The sequence below is a fragment of the Epinephelus moara genome, chromosome 16 (assembly GCF_006386435.1).
Source record: "Epinephelus moara isolate mb chromosome 16, YSFRI_EMoa_1.0, whole genome shotgun sequence".
In the NCBI taxonomy this organism is placed as follows: domain Eukaryota; kingdom Metazoa; phylum Chordata; class Actinopteri; order Perciformes; family Serranidae; genus Epinephelus; species Epinephelus moara.
Window position 1 is genome coordinate 13,706,899 of NC_065521.1, and position 19,985 is coordinate 13,726,883.

Sequence of the window (19,985 nt, forward strand, 5' to 3'; positions counted from 1 at the left end):
TATGTGCGTGTATGAATGAGTGCTGCTGTGAATGGCCCAGCAGCAGCTGTTGTACTCCAAGCAGCACTGGATTTATTCACTTATAAACAAGTCGGGGTGAATGAGTATGCAAATGGCAGCGCGCGCTACCATCCCAAATGTTATATTTGCATGAAAACCCTCATCTATCCACGAGCCGACTCGCTTTCACAGTCCCTCTGTCTCCATCTAAGTCGCTAATTCTCACTGTCTGTCATGCAAACACAGGAAGTCACACTGTCAAACATGGAGTGAACTTCAGAAAGTCGCACTTAACACCCAACCACCCTCACTTTAGCTTTGTCTCTATTTCTTTCTTTATCTCTCATTCCTCTGTTCTCGCCTGTGCAGTCAGACCACAAATCTTATTTTATGTTAGCAGAGGAAAGTTTTGTGTGTTTGACACATATTCAAGTTGTCCCTCTTGCTCCTCTGTCACTCAGCCTATTGTTGCTTGCTCTCTTTTCACCTCTCTCTTTCTTTCACATACTCTTTCTTTCTTTCTTTCCAAAAAACATGAAAGGATATAATAGGGAAAAAAACAGACAATTGAAAGTCCACAGTGGGGGTGGGCATGAAGGAGGCGTGTTTATGAATATGTGCAAGTGTGTCTGTATGCATATGTTTATATGTGGGTGCCTATCTGTTTGCATATTCTATTTGTATGTGTGTGTATATATTCATGCATTTGTAACTATTTTATGTATACATTATTGTCTTTGCTTAAAGGGACAGTTCACCCCAAAATCAAAAACACATATAGATCCTCTTACCTGTAGTGCTTTTTATCAGTCTAGATTGCTTTTGTGTGAGTTGCTTAGTGTTCGAGAAATTGGCTGTAGAGATGTCTGCCTTCTCTACAATATAATGGAACTAGATGGCACTCGGCTTGTGGTGATCAAACCTAAAAAACAAATTTATGTAGGAACTATTTTCTCTTTACCGAACTTAACCCACTAGCTGTATCGCTGGGCAGCAGGAACTGTGCATCTACTGCTAGCTCACCTAGCACCACTGGGCTGGCCATGTTACAGCGCAGCTGAGGAGGAAGCCATTATTTTTTTCATCTTACACTGTCACAAGCATGAGGCTCTTCATCCATGAGTAGATGCACGCTTCCTTCTGCGCAGTGATACAGTTGTCAGGTGCAGTTTGGTAGAAAAAACAGTTCCTACATGAAACTGCTCACCCGAAGGTCTGTTGATTATCTTTAACAACCAGGTCATGATTTCTGGAAAGACATTGCTGTTGAGTTTTTCAAATATGTTTTGTTGGGACTTTGAGCACCATAAGCCGAGTGCCATCTAGCTCTATTATATTGGTATATCTCCAACACTCACAACTCACACCAAAACAATCTATACTGATAAATAGCACTACAGGTAAAAGGAAAAACATATATTTTTTTATGTTGGGGCGAACTGTCCCTTTAAGACATTGCTTGTGTTCATGTGTATGGTTGTCTGACAAATATGACAAGAGTGTGCGGTGTGTGTGTCATGACATCTGTTAAAGTGTACAAATCAGACAGCAATTTTAAGGCATTTTGTGTGTGTGTTTGTGTGTGCGGGTCGAGGGGGATACCACTTGACTCCACACACACCCTGTCATCACATGTAATATCTAACACACCAGGCTGACATCCATCCTCATCTTGTTTGGAGAACCACACCAATTCAACCCCTTTTTTTCTTCCTATTTTGTCTTCTGATGTACTCTGTCTTTTTGGTGCAGGCGTTGCCATGGTTATCAAGACACTTTGAATGTCAGGGGGGTTTTGCTGAATTTTGATAGACACACACAGACACACACTCATACCAGTGCCATCACCACCTCCTTACGTGGAGTATTATTATTATTATTATTAAAACAGCAGAGAGTGAAGAGACAGCTGTGTGATGGATACATGTTGTTTTGATGTATCCGAATGTTCTCCCCCTGTCATTGAGCAGGTAACATTTTTTGAAGCAATGCATATGAGTACTTGAGCCAACAGCAGTAGTTTTGTCATCACACATTTATCTCCTCTAGCCTTGATTTTGTTCCAATTTGCCAGTTCGTAGCCCCTGCTGAAAGCGATATTGCCCATCTCCGCTGCCTGAAAAAGTTTCCCCCTGTGTCATTAGCAGTAGGTTGCCAAAGTGATTGAATTCACACTACACTGGTTGTCTTCCCAAAGGCATTTGTCATATTTCTTGAGGCTGACTTCACTTCATATCTGATAAAACTCATAGCATCTGTGAATCTGTGCTGCAGGTACATCACAAAAAAACAAAATACACTCTCTCTTCATGGTGTTAATAGATAACCACTAATGTATATGTTTTTGCCCTTTTCAAATAAATGTAATCATCTGATGTCACTTCCTGGATATGCAAATAGATATAAATCAGCTGTGTTGTGACAGCAGATAAACAGAGAGGCACATTAGGGGCGACCAGGCAGAAAATTGCCAGAGTCGGAGAAACACTTGAGATGGCCATGAACAGAAATGTGTATAAACACAAACAATGAGAGAAACAAACACCAGGACAGACAAACACAGAGACAAACAAATTTGCTCTGCTCCGATGAATCCCAGCATTGGGGCTGGTAGAGCCAACTGGGCCGACACTGGGCCCGAGGGTTGGTTCAAATGACTTCATTCAGATTTAAGGAAATAGGAAAAATAAGACAATAAAAAACCAACAGAAGAAGTCAAAGAAAAAGAGTTTGTTTGCATTCATTTTCCTGTCTACAGGCTCGCCTGCTTATGCATTCATTGATTGCAAACTCGCTCACTTGTTAATTAAGTCGTTTATTCATTTTGCATGGGATCGCTTTTCACTCAGGATATTTCATGTCCCACACATGAATTAATGCGTTCATGATTGACAGCAGAGACACAAAATGGCTGCCAAAAAACAACCCCAGAAGGGAGCTTTGACAGAAAGTAACTTTTTTTCTTCTTCTCTTTTTTGTGCATGTAAAATGCTTCAACAGTTTTATCATTGGTCATGGCCTGAGCTTCTGGTTATTGATGATATGCTAGTATTGCCTTCACCTATTGCTGGAAGTATCGTAGCTGTGAGAAGCATATTCTTATGCTGCAAAAGAACATCAACCCAATCACCAAAAGAAAATGTTGGCATTGTACATTTCTGCAAGCCACAGATACATTCTATTTGTACGCTTCATATATGAGCTGCCTTTGTCATTGTGAGGTGGATGGTGTGACACAGGCAGGACTCCTGCCAAGCTGTAGACCACTACAGACCACTATTCGAGACCAACAAACAACAAAACCGGTTGTTTTTTAGTGATGCATCAACATGTTTCCAGGAGCTTTTTGGCCAGCAAAAGTGTGTCTTTCAGTAACCCTTCACTGTGTTTCCAGTGGAGATATGGACAGCAGGTCATCCTGACCATGTCTGCATGCCTAAATGCATCGATTTGCTGCCATGTGATTGGCTGATAAGCTATTTGCACTAATGAGCAGTTGAACTGTGGTACCTAATAAAGTGGCAGTGAGTGTATCTGCTACATGATCACGTACAAATGTTAAGTGGCTGTAGTTTGCATACAATACAACATACAATGCCAAAATGTATTCTGCGTTGCAGAACACATGTTTGAGAAGTCTTTTTTAGTTTAACTTGTCATGATTTCAAAAGTTTGATTTGCAACTTTTACCGTGGATTAATCTGATTCAAAAGTTTTTGCTGCTATGAGAGTGAAGAAAAAAAAAGCTATTGGAGCATGATTATGGTCTCCTACATGAAAGTCGGAAGTGCTTCCAGTCCATCCACCATCCCGACCTCCTGACCTCCAAACCTGAAATTTGGCACAGAGACTATTGAGGTCTTGTGTAGTGTCAATTTTTATACCAGCAGTCATTTCTTTCTTTCTTTATTCGTGTTCCAAAAAAAGTGTAGCTTCTAGTGTGTATTTATTTAAGCCTGATGTATTCATTAAGACTGAGTGAAGTCATCTGAATCTGTCAAAAGAAGCGTTCATTATGAGCCAGTGCTTGTTCTGCATCAGCCGCTCTGAAACAGTTTATTTAACCATCGAGGCTCTGACCTTTTCAATATGTGAAACTGCAACTCACAATCTCTGCTTCACTGTCATCTTTGTCTTTCTTTCTTTCTTTCTTTCTTTCTTTTTCTTTCTTTCTTTCTTTCTTTCTTTCTTTCTTTCTTTTGCCACCTTCCACCCTTCTTTGCCTTTCTTTTTTGTCTTTCCTTACTTTCTTTCTTCCATCTTACACCTATCCTTCTTTCTTTACCTTACCTCTTTTCAGTCCTCCCTCCTTTCTTCCCTTATCTCTTTTTTCTTGAGTTCTCTCCTCTTTTCTCTCTCTGTTTTCATAGCAGCCTGACCTCCTTACATTCAATGAAATACAGTAGGTCCATGATGCATTGCTGCTGCACAGGGGATTGAACTGGTGGCTTTGTAGCCTAGTCTCATTGATAATCATTAGCAGGCTGTGTTCAGCTCCAGATGAACAGAAGGTGAATATAGGTAGTGGATCAGAGTTAGCCTTCGTGCTGCTAATTAGAGGATGAATCACCGTGATGAGTGAGTTGGTTAAATAGTCATATCTTTCTGTCAAGTCTCCTCGCTGCTGCGGGAAACGCATGCATGGAGGAACGCATGTGCATTCAGCAAGCAGAGCTTTCTACACACAGACTCCCACAGTATCACCGCTCAAAGCGTGCCATGCACCTCGGCAGCCATCTCCATACGGGCTCCCGGTTTTGATCTCTAACCCAGTGAGCTCTTTCCTCTTGTTCACCCTCATCCTCTCAACAAGTCAATTAGCTGGAGCCAGACACCCTCTCTTTTTGTCTCTCGGCTACGGGTGTCAGAGTTACATCTGTCTTTCCATTGTTGCCGGAGCACAGGCTGGTACACAGCTCTGGAGTCGCCCAGCTCGGAGGCTCAGGGGCTGGGGCTGGCACAGAGCAAGCTTCCCTTCTCCCTTTGGGTCTCTCTGGCTGGGGTAAGCTGCCTGCCACTGAAAGACTCAGCTCTGCGCGTGTGTGTATGTGTGTGTGTGTGTGTGTGTGTGTCTGTGTGTCTGTGTGTGTGTCTGTGTGTGCGCGCGCACGTGTATGTTAATTATTCAAAGTGTATTAAAGCTTAAAGATGCATCTCCAGATGCCTCTCTGATCGTTGGCGTGTTTAATGGAGAGAGACAGATGAGATGAGAAGCGAAAGGTGGAGCATCTACAATAAAACATAAGGGGAGGAGTGTGGCAGTGGCCTAGTTGTTAGAGAAGAAGCAAGCTTGCTAAAACAACCGGGGGCCTCATTTATGAAACTATGTGCACACTGCACATATTTTAAAAAAGAGAGAGAGAAAGAAAAAAAATGCATTCTGCAAAAATAGTGCATTTTATTATGCAGGTTACACATTTTAGCCAGCCTGTAATTTTGTTCATGAGTCTCACATCTGACCCCTTCAGCTCCACAGTAATAATACATAGTTGATATTTAAATCAGTATATGTGATAATACTCTATATCAATCCAATACACTGAGATAATGCTTCTAAAAATAGTTTTTATCCATAAAGCTGAAGTGAAATTAACAGGATATAAATGGAAGAAACATCACCAGAGCCTGCCTTGATGTGTTAACTGTGTTTTCACTTCAGAGGAAGGTCAGGGGTCACGATAAGATGTCTCTAATTAAGTTTGTGTCAGGAAGCTCATTTTAATTCTCTCATTATTCTAGAAAAACAGCAGATTGGACGCTGCACTTGTCCAAATTGCTCAAGGCTAATTGTCAACAAGCTTTATGAAATTAGAATTGATTGAACATATTATTGCAGTTGGCATACTTAAATAAGACTCAGAAATTATTTTTTTTTTAAAGCAGGACAGTAGAGATACTAGAAGATGAAGGGGATATGATAAAGAAGGAAGGAGATAGACAAATAGAAGGGGGGGAGGAACCAGGTGGGCAAAGTAAAAGGAATTAAGGATAAGAGAAGGACATCAGAGTTGAAGGGAGCAACATACGAGTGAGCTGATGAAAGGAGGAGAAGGATGGAGGAGTGGGAAGAGGATGCAAGAGATGTTTAACCATTCAGGAGATGAAAGGATACTTGAGGGTCATGACACTGCCCGTGCCTCGTGTCGCCTCAGCATCTACTTAATAATTCCATGTCATTTAGTTAATGCTATCTGCCCTACTTTCTTGTTTCCCGAAAGCTCTGCGGCTGAGGACCATCTAATTGCATCGTGTGTTTGTCTTGCCGTTGCACAACGTAGTTTTGTCTGCAGAACATAAATAGGAAATATTCAAATGTCAATGGTGATTAAGTCACAGAGGATTCTCAACAACATCCTTGTTCAGTGCCTTATTCCAGGCTTCTGTCATTGCTACATGCAGCAGAACAGATTTGATATTTTCGTGTCATTAACAGTTCCTGACGAAATTATAGAAGTATTAAGTGGGAACAGTCCCTGATGACTTGTATCACTCGTGACTTTTTCAATCCAAATGACACTTTCCTCGTGTCGTCTCTCTTCTGACCCCACTTCTCTTCCACACTGAAGGCTTAATGAACTTCAATCCACTGTTGCTCTGAAAGCATGAGTAATCATATGTGGGGAATTAGTTCTGAAAGTGTTTTGATGGTGCACACTGTCTCAGTGGATAAATTTAATGACCGTCAAACTGTTAAATTGTGCACTGAGGTGGAGGGACATGGGAATTAACTCGGGTATCAATGCTCTTTGGTCCATTGTTCTATGCTAACAGGCTATATCAACCGTATGTAGAGCAAAGGATGAGATTTGATTTTATCCTTAAAATGCATTCATTAGAGACTAAATGTATAGGGAAAAGGTTGTGGGGGTTGACTAAATTGGATGTCCAGTCCTTTTTTCTTTACTTTTTTGGGCGCTCTATCAATATTACTTCATAGATATTACATGAAGTTCAATTTATCTGTCACAAGGAGCAGCCCTTAGCTCAACCTGTTCTATTAAAAGTCTATTAAAGGTCCAGTGTGTAGGGTTTAAGGGCATCTATTGGCAGAAATAGTGTATAATGTTCAAAACTGTGTTTTTACTAGTTAATAATCACTTGAAAATAAGAATCATTGTGTTTTTGTTACCAGAATGAGGCCTTTATACCTACATACGGAGCAGGTGCCCTTCCCTTTGTTTCTGCAGTAGCCCAGAATGGACAAATTAAACATTGATTTTTGATAGGACCATTCGCATTTTCATGTTTTTGCGTTGGCCACAGTAGGTCTTCTACGGGAGAAGTTTCAGTTCTGCAGTCTCACAGCTAGATGCCACTTAATCCTACAGACTGAATGTTGAAAGACTCTACTGAGTTTCTTTTAGGGCTGGGTGATTGGGTAATTGGATTTACTTTTAAATTACGATTTTTTATTCCAATGACTATGCACACAAGATAATCAGTATAAAATGATTGTTGTGCCGCATTCCATTTCACAATTGTGCCCTTGTTTGTCTTGTGTTATAAATCCAGCACACCCCTTTTCTTTACACTGTGTGCTCAGTGTTGCCAACTTGGCAATTTCCATGATTTAGCAACTTTTCAAACCCACTCAGTGACTTTATTTCTAACTAAAAAAGTGCACTCAGTACAATGCAGATCTCTGCCAAGCGGCCACCCCACAATTTACAATCTACTGTCCAATCTAGACAATGGGTTCATTCAAGATGAACTGCATCTCAGCTGGACAGTAGACAAGATGAGGCGACAGTAGCAGGGGGCAGTGACTAAAAGCTGCACAGAAGTCACAGAAATATTCGCATCCTGTTAGATCCGTCTGTAGGCTACCTGTAGTTTGAAAACTACGTTCTAACCATTTATATAATTAATACCAACCACAACGTGAGACTAATAGCCTACAATCTAGTGTTTAAGATGACATGTTTTTTTACAAAACGCAATGTCTGTGGTCAAGAAAACCCACTGTTGAAAAGAGAATGGGTTAAAGTTCAGTAAGTAAGTAATAGTTAAGTACTTGTGATCTCAGTGTTGACCAAAATAACTGTGATTATGAGTTTTGCCACAACTAAGCAGCCCTAATTTCTTTATATATGTAGGCACCAGGGGCGGCACGGTGGTGTGGTGGTTAGCACTGTCGCCTCACAGCAAGAGGGTTGCTGGTTCGATCCCGGGTGTGGGAGCCCTTCTATGCGGAGTTTGCATGTGTCAGCGTGTCAGCGTGGGTTCTCTCTGGGCACTCTGGCTTCCTCCCACAGTCCAAAGACATGCAGATTGGGGACTAGGTTAATTCATAACTCTAAATTGTCCGTAGGTGTGAATGTGAGAGTGAATGGTTGTCTGTCTCTATGTGTCAGCCCTGTGATAGTCTGGCGACCTGTCCAGGGTGTACCCTGCCTCTCGCCCGATGTCAGCTGGGATAGGCTCCAGCCCCCCCGCAACCCTCAAGAGGATGAAGCGGTTAGAAGATGAAGATGTAGGCACCACTGTTTTAGGAGTCTGAACCTTACAAAGTCAGACTATCTCAGCTTCTACTGCTTCAATTTTAAACAATCTTTTTGAAATCTGTCTCCAATGAGTCTCCCCACCTTCTCGAAGCGTCATACTAAACTACTTAAGTACCCTTCTAATATAAATAATGGTATAGTCTTGTTGCTACATGTTGGTACTAGTTGCTTCTACCTGTATAGAAGCAAATAAATGCACTTCTGTCCTTGAAAGTGAAGGTCCAAGTATATGTTTATGGCTAAACAGTGCTAAGTGATGTGAAGGCTACTGAAACACTGTAGTGTTGATATACATTATGTCCTCTTCCATTTCAACCATGGTTGTATAAGGCCAGGTCTTGTTTGGGAGTTTTAATACTGCTGCATCATCACCCCCTTGACTTTCGGTGCAGTACTTAAAGAATACAATTCCCTTAAAAAGGACTTTGCCAAAATGAAATTGTAAAGAACTGACAAAGATGCAACTTAAATTGTGTTATATGTAAAGAAGACCTGACAAAGCATTTGGGTTTGATTACATAATGCTGTAGATACATTTTAGTCTAAATTCCAAAAGTATTCATATTTGATACCAAGCCCTGTGGTTATATTGATTTCATCTTTGACAGACAGTCACAAACATGTCTTAGAGGCTGTTAGAGGCAAGCAATGAAAACATATTCTTGGTCTTGGAGAAGTAATCTCACCCAAGGGCACTCAGATGCAGCCAGGTCAACACATAATCATTGTCATAATCACTGACTGTGTCATTCAGGCAACATTTAATCTGATAGGTCTGAGGATAGAGAGTGTGGTATGCTGTACAGATTGTAGAGACCTTTGAAGCAAATGTGTGAGTCTGGGTTATATGAATCAGTTTGACTTGACGGAGTTGACACCTTTTTGAGTGCATGACTCAGCTAACACAGCTAAAGAAATGGGGGATGGCCATTGTTCTACCACATATGTTTTGTTCCATGAATCTTAATTCAAGGGCAAAAAATGCGAACCGCCATTTCAGAGATTCCCCGACAACTCATTTTGTTATGGCTCCATTTTCCACTGTTTTCTTAGTTTGGCTTTGTTATTAGTCAAACTGAGTAGCAGTGTAAATTCCTTTGGGTTTGTCACAGTAGGTTCCCCTTGAGATGTGAAGAAAAAGGTAATAAGTAGCTTTCATTAAAAATGATGAGGGAACTACAGCCAAGTTTGCTCAAGTTTTCAAAAGTAGGTGAAAGTGGCGAAATGTTCTGTGACTTTTGATTAAGGTGTAATGAAGTCAAGGCATTGTTTATGTTCATACATTTATTTAAGTGTCAAAATCTCAGTTCATAACAGTGTGAATTCTTCCTGTGTTTTATCTTTAACACATCACCCACCTCGTTCCATATCCCCTGTAGTAAAGGGCTGCGAAGAGTGGGTGGACACTCCAAAAGGCTTCTAACACAGTTCAAAGTGTCTTTTGTGGAACAGAAGAGCTCCTAGTCTAGTGCGATGGGGTGCATGCCCTCCTACCACCTGAGACTACGACTGAGGAACTCGGGTCATTTTAGCAAAATAGATGAAAAGTTTTCCCGTTGAAATGAAGCACAGGGGATGAGTCACAAATCTAGAATAAAACATGAAACAGGTCTCGCAAAGAGAAGTGATCGCTTTCAAAAGTTTTTGGCCCCAGTGAATTTGCATACTAGATACTGAGATATCTTTTGTTGTGGAGTCGGGTGGGTTGTGTGTTGCTTAAACTTTTTCGACCTAGAACCTTTGGGACCAAGAAACTCATTCTTTTGTCCCACAAGTCTAATGGAGGAAATAAACCCAAATACATGAAGGCAGATGATGGGGGAGTCAGTCAATTTATCATGGGCTTTTATACTGACCTTGAAAGGTTGGCTGATTCTTAGGTGGGTCACGGAAATCTCTTATTATTCACTGGGTCATGGTCTAAAATGGGTTGCGAGCCTGTTTTTGGTTCCCACATGACAGGGAGCACTGTGTCATTTTCAGCTCACAAGATGAAACAAAATTCATCAAATTTTGATCCTGCGGGCTGAAGAAAAAAAAAAAATAGAACACAGGGCTGTATTTAGTGAGGCTATCCTACCATCCTAAAGAGCTTCTCCTTATCTGTCATGTATCTTCTGTGTCACCCTCAGAAATACACACACTCACAAACAGATTGTGTTTTCAGAGGCTCATATCGATCCACTAGCTGATGCTTATCAGCTACATCCTCCTCTTTGACCATCCAGACCTGATAGCATCCAGATAGACACACAATCACACTTGGTCATCAGAGATAGCACACAGGGCAATGCTATTCTAATGGAGACATGTGGGATGAAGAGCTCTGTAGAGTCAATGGAGCTAAGGTCTTTTCCCAGCGGGCACAGTATCTCTTCCGTTGCTTGATTGCTTACTACAGCATAAAGTTGAACTCTTGGACAAATGCAGACGTGGCTCAAATAGTATTAGAAAATTTGTTATTTTTATTTGCATTTTCTCAGTTTTAAGTGGCAGGCAGTTGGGCTTAAGGAGGTGGTAACTCCTGCAACACTTGTAGTACAAAGAACAACTTCCTGTCAAGGCCAAATCTTAACCTTAACCTTGGCCATAACCCAAAATGTGCCTATTTGGTCAAGAATACTTTAAAAACACTACAAGTAGGCACACTTTAGGTTCAATCCTCTTCTGTACAAGATTAGTACCACCCCTTGGTTGCACTTCTCGAGTTTGTGGAACAAAATGGTGTCACCCATGTCCATCATTAAACATTTCCCATGACTACATTACACATGACCATATATCCAACCCACCTTTGTAGATACGCCTTTGGCTGATGTGTGCAAATGTATATGATTGGTTGTTTTTCATTTTTGTTTGTCTTTTCCTGCTTTGTGCCTGCATTCTTCGAATGCTTGTATTGCATTTCATGATGACTCTGATTAAGGCCACAAGATGAACTGTGTTGATCTGGCAGTTGAGTCATTATTTATGCTGCAAGTGTTTCTGGAGTTTCAGCTTTTTCAGACTCCTCTCCTTCTCCATGCTCCTTCATAGTAGGTAAAGTTCTGCCAGACACCCCACCCTGCTTCTCAGGTCACAGGTTGGATTTTTCCAAGCCCTGATCCATTGTACTACAGATTAGACCTGGACGTTTACATTTTTTAGAAGCATCAGGAAGATGTTTTGGGCAAAAAGCTTTTAAAACCCACTGTAAACTACCTGCTCAACACCAAAGAGCAGACTGACACAGATAGTGATTAGCTGGGAAACACATAGCAGCTAAGATAAGCGCCCAAATATTTCCCTTAAGAGATGGTAGAGACCAAAAACAAAGATAAAAGAGAGTGAATATTGGATTATTGGCTCACTCTGAATGATAAAGTTGCCCCGTAACTGCTTGATGTGTAAATAAGCAGCTTTTTCCTAAATAGTTAAGCAAATAGCCATATCAACTTAAAGGTGATGATTTGTCAGTGTTCAAAAGTTCTATCCATTGCCCTTGAGCGGCCAAAAAATCAGTTATATTACTTTTAAACTCAATGCAGACCTTGAAAATCAAACATGTTGCAGGATTCCTTTAACAGAGCTGCTCAGTGCTGCCACCGTGGCCCTAAACACTACTGAACAAAACTATTGTCTCCTTTTGTCTAAATGATCTTTTATGATCCTGGATCAGGGTAAGGGTATTTCATATAGGAAAACAGAAGTGCTGAAAATATGAGGCATTCACATAAACACTAACTGTACTTTGCTCCTTCTTTTCTGCTGAACACCACCCCTCTGGGTACACTAACACATTAGGATCAAACAGTGAGTGATTCCTGCTATTAATGAACACTTAGGTCCTCGGTATGTGATTTCTGAGAAGAATGCTCCAATGCATAGGAAGAGATATGTTTTATGTTTTGTTTGGAATAAGAGAACATGAGTACAAGTAAGGATGATTAGTGATCTTGTGCCATAATACCTAAACAAATGAATGAGATTCAGAAGCTGCCGTGTTGGATTGACGAGATGTCCAGCAAAGACACATAAAATACTTACGTACATCAAGCTGAGATCTGTTACTCCAATATTTAATCAATATCTGGACCAGAGAATGTTTTATTCAATTTGCCTCGGTTATAGGGCTGAAAAGGTCAAGAGGTCCTCCATTGACTGACAAAGGAGGAACAGCACTATACATACTCACGTACATACTCGAACAGTCTGCAAGCCGTACACAATCCACATATTAAACATTATTATTCTGCGCCAGCAAGGCCCACAAGAGTATCATAGCACAACCCGACTGCCTTTCTGATGGATATCAGTTTATGTCTGGCCTTAGTTTGACCTCTCTTCTTTAGTTTTCTACATTAGGAGATCCACAACAATCAGTGCACTGGGAGGGTGTCTTATTGTATAGTATGTGCTCTGGGTATGGCAGAAATAGCTAGATATCATGATGCAAGGGTTGATTAAGCTGTCTTTTTTGACCTGTCTTCATTTTCTATAAAACAGACATTGAGAGATAAAGAAATCAGTTGTTGATGAAGAGTAAGAGAAACAGACAAGAAGGAAAAGATATGTCTGAATGGGAGAGAATGTTTGAGAAGATCTACTGTATATAGATACAGCTTCATGGCCTGTCTGTGCGTTGATTGAATGGAGAGGTCTGTTGGGATTACTAGCATAACCCATTGTACGTTATGGTGGTATTCTCTGGTGTGTGTGTGTGTGTGAGTGCGTGTGTGTGTTTCTTGCTGTTAGATTTATTCTCTAAGGGTATAACTATATTAGCGTCTAAAACCGAGACATTGCTCAACAGATGACTCTTCCTCTTGCTCTCCTGGGAGATGTGGTCATCATATCAGGTCTTTTTCTTTCTTTCTGTGTGTGTGTATGTGTGTGGGTAACAGCACTGGTCGATGGGGTCTTGCCCCCTCCTTTCTGAAACGGTTCATTGGACTGTAACGCTAATCCGTGGGGACCCTCTACACTGTGGTGACCCCCCCCCCCCTTGACACACACACACACACATAGACAAACACACACAGACTCCCTCATCCATCATACTCGGAGTCTGTCAGCGCCTCAGTGAGGTGGCCCCACGGGCGACAGTCGGCAGCCAATCGGAGCTCTTGCCTCATCTCTGACATCACCATAACAGCGATGTCTCCATCCTGATAGAAAGTAATTAGAAGTGAGAGAAAGAAAGCAAACAGATAATATGATGATTTAAGGTGTGTCAGAGCGAGATGTGCATTAAGTTAATGACATGTTTTTTTCTCTTTCATCTCTAACATAAATAAACTCTTCTTTTTCTTTCATAAACAGTGTTGCCAAAACATCAGGATAATTAAACTTCATAAACGCTACACTGCTGCCTCTACATATCATCTGACTAGCCTCTGTTTGTTTTGATGGCCTGCTCAAAATCTTCTAATCAGATAACATCATGTTACAGCAGTCGACAGAGAGCGAAGGACGTGAGGGAAAGGAGGCTGTGGAGGGGAGGAAATGTGAAAATGTAGTAGCCCGTCGTAGCCGGCGGGAGTTCATGGCAGTAGGCATGATCCCAGTTAAATAAACAGCAGAGCAGGTAGAAAGCAGAGGGTGGGAGGGAGTATCAGATGAGAGAGGTTAGGAAGATGCATATAGAGAGGGAAGGAGAGAGGTGGTTAGGATGGATAAGAAAGCACTCCATGGAATGTTATCTATGGTTGAGTTGTAGGAAATGAGAATGACGTGGGGTACAACTGGCCCATACAAAACCCTGTGTTTTTCATTCCATAGAAGTTTACAGGTTGATGTCACCCTCAACTAAATGTCTGTGATCCAACATCCATAATTGTCAAGGTTATGAAAACCTACGTTACATTTGTTTTAGACCTAAAATGACCACTCTCTCTGCAGATTTGAACCATGTCTTTTAATTCAGTTTAAAGGTTTGTCACTGACCATGTAGTTTATTCTTTCTTTTTTCTAAGCTAAGATTGTGTCATTGTTGAAATGGCTGTGTCAGAAATCACTCCCTTTTTACCACATAGGGCGCTACATTCACTGACCGAATTCTGAGTGTGTAAATGTATGCTCTATAGCACCCTAGAAGAAAAGCAGTACACATGGTATATACACTATTTTTTGCTAACAATAGTATAATCCAATGTGTCACATTTTATAGAAAGGAAATTACTGTTGTGCGACTCGACATCCATCAGTGATGTCACAAAATGATAATGATTAGTGGTCTAAGAGTCTGCAATTGTAACATACTGTTCTGTAGGGAACAGAGAATGAGTGAACAAAGGGGTGGTTTCGGACACGGCCATGGTGTGGCTTTTGCGGCCTTTCAGTGAGCTCTTAACTGGAATATAACATGTTATATGTCACAGCTGACTAGGGCTGCCACTAACGATTATTTTCATTGTCGACTAATCTGTCGATTATTTCTTCGATTAATCGACTAATCATTTTATCAAAAAATGTGTTCAAATGTCGAAAAATGTCAGTCTGTCTCTCCCAAACCCCAAAACTATGTCATCTAATGTCTTGTTTCCTACTCACGCCAAAAGGGTTTTAGTTCACTGTCATGGGAGAGTGTGTAAAGCTGCCAATATCTGAACGTAAGAAGCTGCAATAAGAGTATTTTGGGGTACTTTTATAGTACTTTTCTATGAAAAAAGACTCGAACCAATTAGTCGACTACGAAAATAATCAGCGATTATTTTGATAGTCGATTAGTCATCGATTAGTCGACTATCGTTGCAGCCCTACAGCTGACCATTGTACTTTCAGTCACAGATAAAAGAAATAAAACAAAACTCCACAGCTTACACTACTAGCTAACTATCAACCTCTCAGTAGTGGATTGGTATAGCCTGCTTTGTCTGGCGATTTCATGTTAAAGATTTGTTTGCACATGTAGTGAAAACCACTAAAGCAGGGATACTCAACTCACTTCGCCCAGGGACCACTTTTGCAAAATGACAGGAGGCAAGGTACCAGTTAATAAACAAACATTAATAATTAATATGTAAGTAATTAGGCAGGACGTCTATTAGATGAACCAGGAGATCCTCCCCAGGCACTTATTTCTGATGAACAAGCTCTTTTTTGATGCCTTTTCATGCTCTCTGGCACCTTAATTAAATACAAAATACAGAAAAAAATTCAATGGCTATTTAAGAAGTAGAAGAAGAAGTAGAAAATGGTTGAAGACTGTAAGTTGAATATCACGGCACAAAAGTCTTGATCATACTCGCACATGGACAGCAGCTGACTTGCACACAGACAATAGAGTGTGCAAACGCTTTAATACAGACAGGGATCAGCATATGCAGACATGTTACATACACATGCACTAGAAAACGTGATGGCGACCATCTGATAGAAGGAAGAGGAGCTCCTTTGTTTTATGTATTTGTTGGAACAACAAGAAAAACTCAAAAAAAAAAAAAAAGATGTGGCAACCAGTCAACAAGTTTGCATGTTACAAATTTTGCCTGCACATGAACACCTGCACAGAGGTCCACACGGACACTAGCAGACTTGGGCAGATAATAAATTATGCCACACATAATCTCGCGACCACAGAACCTATGACTTGGCCTTGGAGGTCCAGTGTCTATGATTTAAGTGGCATCTAGCAGTGAGGTTGCAGATTGCAACAAACTTAAACTTGGGTGGCCAAGTTTATAGGAGACCTCTGTGGTTGATGCAAAAATGCAAAAGGCCCTATCTAGAGCCTCTTTTTTTTTCTTTTCTTTTTTTGTCCATTCTGGGCTACTGTTGAACAACATGGTGGACTCTGTGAAAGATACCTGATCCATATGTAGGTATATATGGCTCACTTTAAGTTAATGAAAACACAGAGATTCTTATTTGATCTGATTAATTAATAATTACTGTTTTCGGTTACAACTGTGCTTTATCTACTGCAATGTATGAAAAAGCCCCAATAGAAATGCCCAACACAATACTTGAGATCTCATCGTACATCCTTCGGTTTGATCAAATCACATAGTCAAAAATCATGATAATATGTTTTCCTGTTCAAAATGGCCACCATATAAAGAAATACCTGGGGAATGTACCAGCCAGTTCACAAAACTGTAGCCTAAGGGCTCTGACAGAAAGCTAGAGCTTTTATAACGGTAGTCTGGAAGACGAGCTAATTTTTTCCTGAGGTCTTACCTTCCCACCTTTGATCACGGTGTCTGTGTATTTGGCCCCAAGGCTACTGAAAAACACTCCACAGGCCTAAGACTGCACTAGCGTACTGCACAGAGCCAGAGGGCAAGATTTAGCTTTTGATCGGCGTGTGCGTCGCAGTCGGTGTGTGAGGATAAGAGTGTTTGGTTTGTGTGTATATTATGTGCATTTTGGGTATCTAGATGAAACATAGCTTGTGTGTGTTTGTATTGCTCATGTGGGAAATAGTTTGGGTATATATAAGCGGTGTGTATGACTCCCATGTTGCAAAGCTCCACCCCTGCCTCGCTCTGTTGGGAACTTGACCTCCTTGACTCTCATCCCCCACTTTAATAAGCGAGTGTATGGCTCCCAAGACCTCGCCTCATCTCCTCCCCTCCTTCCTTCTCGCTTCACCTCTCCTCACCCTTTCTTATCCGATGGTTTTATCTTCTGTTCATCCTCCGCATCGCTGTTCATCCCTGACGTGCACTGCAGTAAATTTATATCTGAACAAGGCCTTTCTGTAGATTGCTGTGTGCTGGTGGTTGCACTGGGAAATTTCCAGTGGCCGTAACTAGGAGGCACCCTATATATGAACTGTGTGAATCTGGAGAAAGTTGTTTCTGGGAAGTCGGTTAACTCTCATCCCTGGATAAAATAAAGGTTGAAAAACAAGGTGACAATGAGGGAGAAAAGATAAAGAGAATGTTAGAAAGATCAAGTGTGAGCAAGGGGAAGAAAGAAAAGAGGGGAGCGAAAGCGAGGGATTAGAGGAATCCCCCAGGTAAAGAGATTGTTGTGTCTCATTGTGTAGAACTGCTCCGCTATCTGATGCAGACTCAGCTCTGACACCTGTCACCACTCCTAATGAAACAGCTCCCACAATCCTCTGCTCGCAGATCTTTTGTTCTTTCCCTCCCTCCTCTGTGAGTGTGTGTGTGTTACCTACTCTTCCCTTTATGTGTTTGCGTGATTGTGAGTCTTTGTACTGTATATGAAGGGCCGATGTGGGGAATGCCTTTGTGTGTGTGTTCCTGCATGTTGTGCGTATTATCGCGTTCCTTAGAGGAATGTGATGCTGTGCTTTTTATCCTGACTCCGATGCATCAGTAATAAGGGACAGACCTTTGGAGAATGTGTATGTTCATATGCATGTGTGTGTTGTTAAAGCAATAGGGACCAGAATGTGCAGTAAAGAGGCACAGATGTGAAGTGGTCTCAGTGTGTGTGTGTGTGTGTGTGTGTGTGTGTGTGTGTGTGTGTGTGTGTGTGTTTAGCAACCAGACAGTATTTCCATGGCACAATTGGAGCAGATGCTTGAGCCCAGTCCCTCCAACATTAACGACTGCTACTTCAGACTAGATACTGTCTCGTCAGAGTAACACACACACACACACACACACACACACACACACACATGAACACACACACTTTTTCCCTTTTCCTTTCTGGGCTTCTTTAGTCCTGTTTTCCATTTTATTAGAGGCTAGAAGCAGTTCATTAGCGGTCTGTCGCCATCTGTGAATACTTTAAACTTTAACTGTCAGCCTCACTAATTGACAATCTGCTTCACTGGGCTCGCTGGCATTGATTTGATCTCTTCTCTGTCTCTCTTTTCCTCAGTTCTTTCCTCCTCCTCTTCCTACTCTCTTACTACCACACAGCCACATTCACATCCTGTTAGATTCTCCGTAAATATGAGCTGCCAACTGGGAGAAACCTGTTCATCCCAGCCTCTACTGATAATTACAAGTAGCAGCTTTCAGATTACCCAACTGAGGTCGTAAAGTGGACCAAGACAGTTGGCAAACATCTACTTCTTAAAAAAGGCAATCAGTGTTTTTTGTATTTAATTTGTGGATAGTTTTAAAGTTGTGTTTTTCTCTTTTTGGCCATTTGGGGGCAGCAGAACAAATTGAAAAAATGCAACATTGACATAGTATTACCTTACCTTCCCTATACTTACCTCATTTGGGGAACAGCCTGCATACAGAGGTTTAATCAGAGCTTTTTGCTAGAAAACAGCTGCAGCTGGAGGTGAGGTTTTTTTCAATGGCAAATCATGTCCCCAAAGGAAAAATGTCAACATCAACAGTTATTTCAAATAAAATAAAGTAGTTACTGTAGCTTGATCATCTCACTCACATTAATTTTTATTGCAGCAAAATGTATCTAGTAAACGAATAATGCAACGGATTGTATTATTCTGTAGTACCAAATATTTTTAATATTAATAATTTATATTAAAAAAAATCGAAACTTGTCTGACAATACGATATTGCCACACAAAAAGGCCTGAAAACCAAAACGTTTACTTAAAAGAAGCTAAAAGCTCTGTACACCCTTTTGCACGACTGTTCTCTGTGGGTTTGTTGCTACCATTGATGTGCTTCACATTATGAGTGGTCCACTGTCAATTAAAAAAATATATTAAACTTTGAAGAAATTTATTCATAACAAAACATGATGATTTTCAGATTTTTTTGGATAGAAGCAGTTTAACCACTCATAATGAAATTACTTTCTCCCTTTATCCTATTTTCTATATAAGTAGTTTTCAAGTTGGTTCTTGTCTATTTTGCCCACTTTTTCAGCATTGCATGTCATCTCACTGTCATCCTTGTACTGAAAATACAGAATATTGATTTATACTGTAGATTAAAACACTATTTAAGGTAGCTTTATATGTCATTCAGAGCTTATCTATGATTCAGAGTCTGAATCAGGTTTACTGCACACTGTTCTCAACATGGAAGTGGCTAAGTCAGCAGATAGCAGCTAATGGTGCTAGCAGTGCAAACAGTGCTAACAACAGCAACAGTGCTGACTGAGCTGATGGTGTTAACCACGGGAAACTTTAGGGTGGGTGTTACACTTCCGCAACAACACCGTCCTAATATCAGTGATAGCCACAGTATGAGTGCAGTGCAGCATTGCGGCAATTAGCTAGCAGGGGCTTATATGCGCTAACATGCACACCCATCTACCAAAACAAACAACGGAAAAGCTCGGATAACAACACAGTCAGAAGGAGCGTGACTTCATTCTCTGCTCATGACACCACTTCTCCACCATATCTTTACATAGCCAAAGATCTTCGCTGCTATATTAATGCTCTGAGTGTCGCATACAGAACCTTTAAAATGCTCCCTGTGTCATATTATCTCCAAATATTCACATCTCTGACTTTTCAACCTTTTACCTCCCCATCTGGTGTCAGTGCTGTCTGGCTGTGGGAGTGTGCTATATAGTCGTGAAGGGAGCAGAGGTGTCTCTTGGTGCCATTATGTCCAAAACCTCTCTCTCCCCCTCAGCATCCCC

The 19,985-nt window shown here is 41.0% G+C and overlaps 1 protein-coding gene across 1 annotated transcript in view; it reads left to right on the top strand.

Annotated features, from left to right (window-relative positions):
* Positions 1-19,985, top strand: part of LOC126402426 (plexin-A1-like) — a 354,576-nt gene that overhangs the window by 219,126 nt on the left and 115,465 nt on the right. The gene's annotated exons all lie outside the window — the stretch shown is intronic.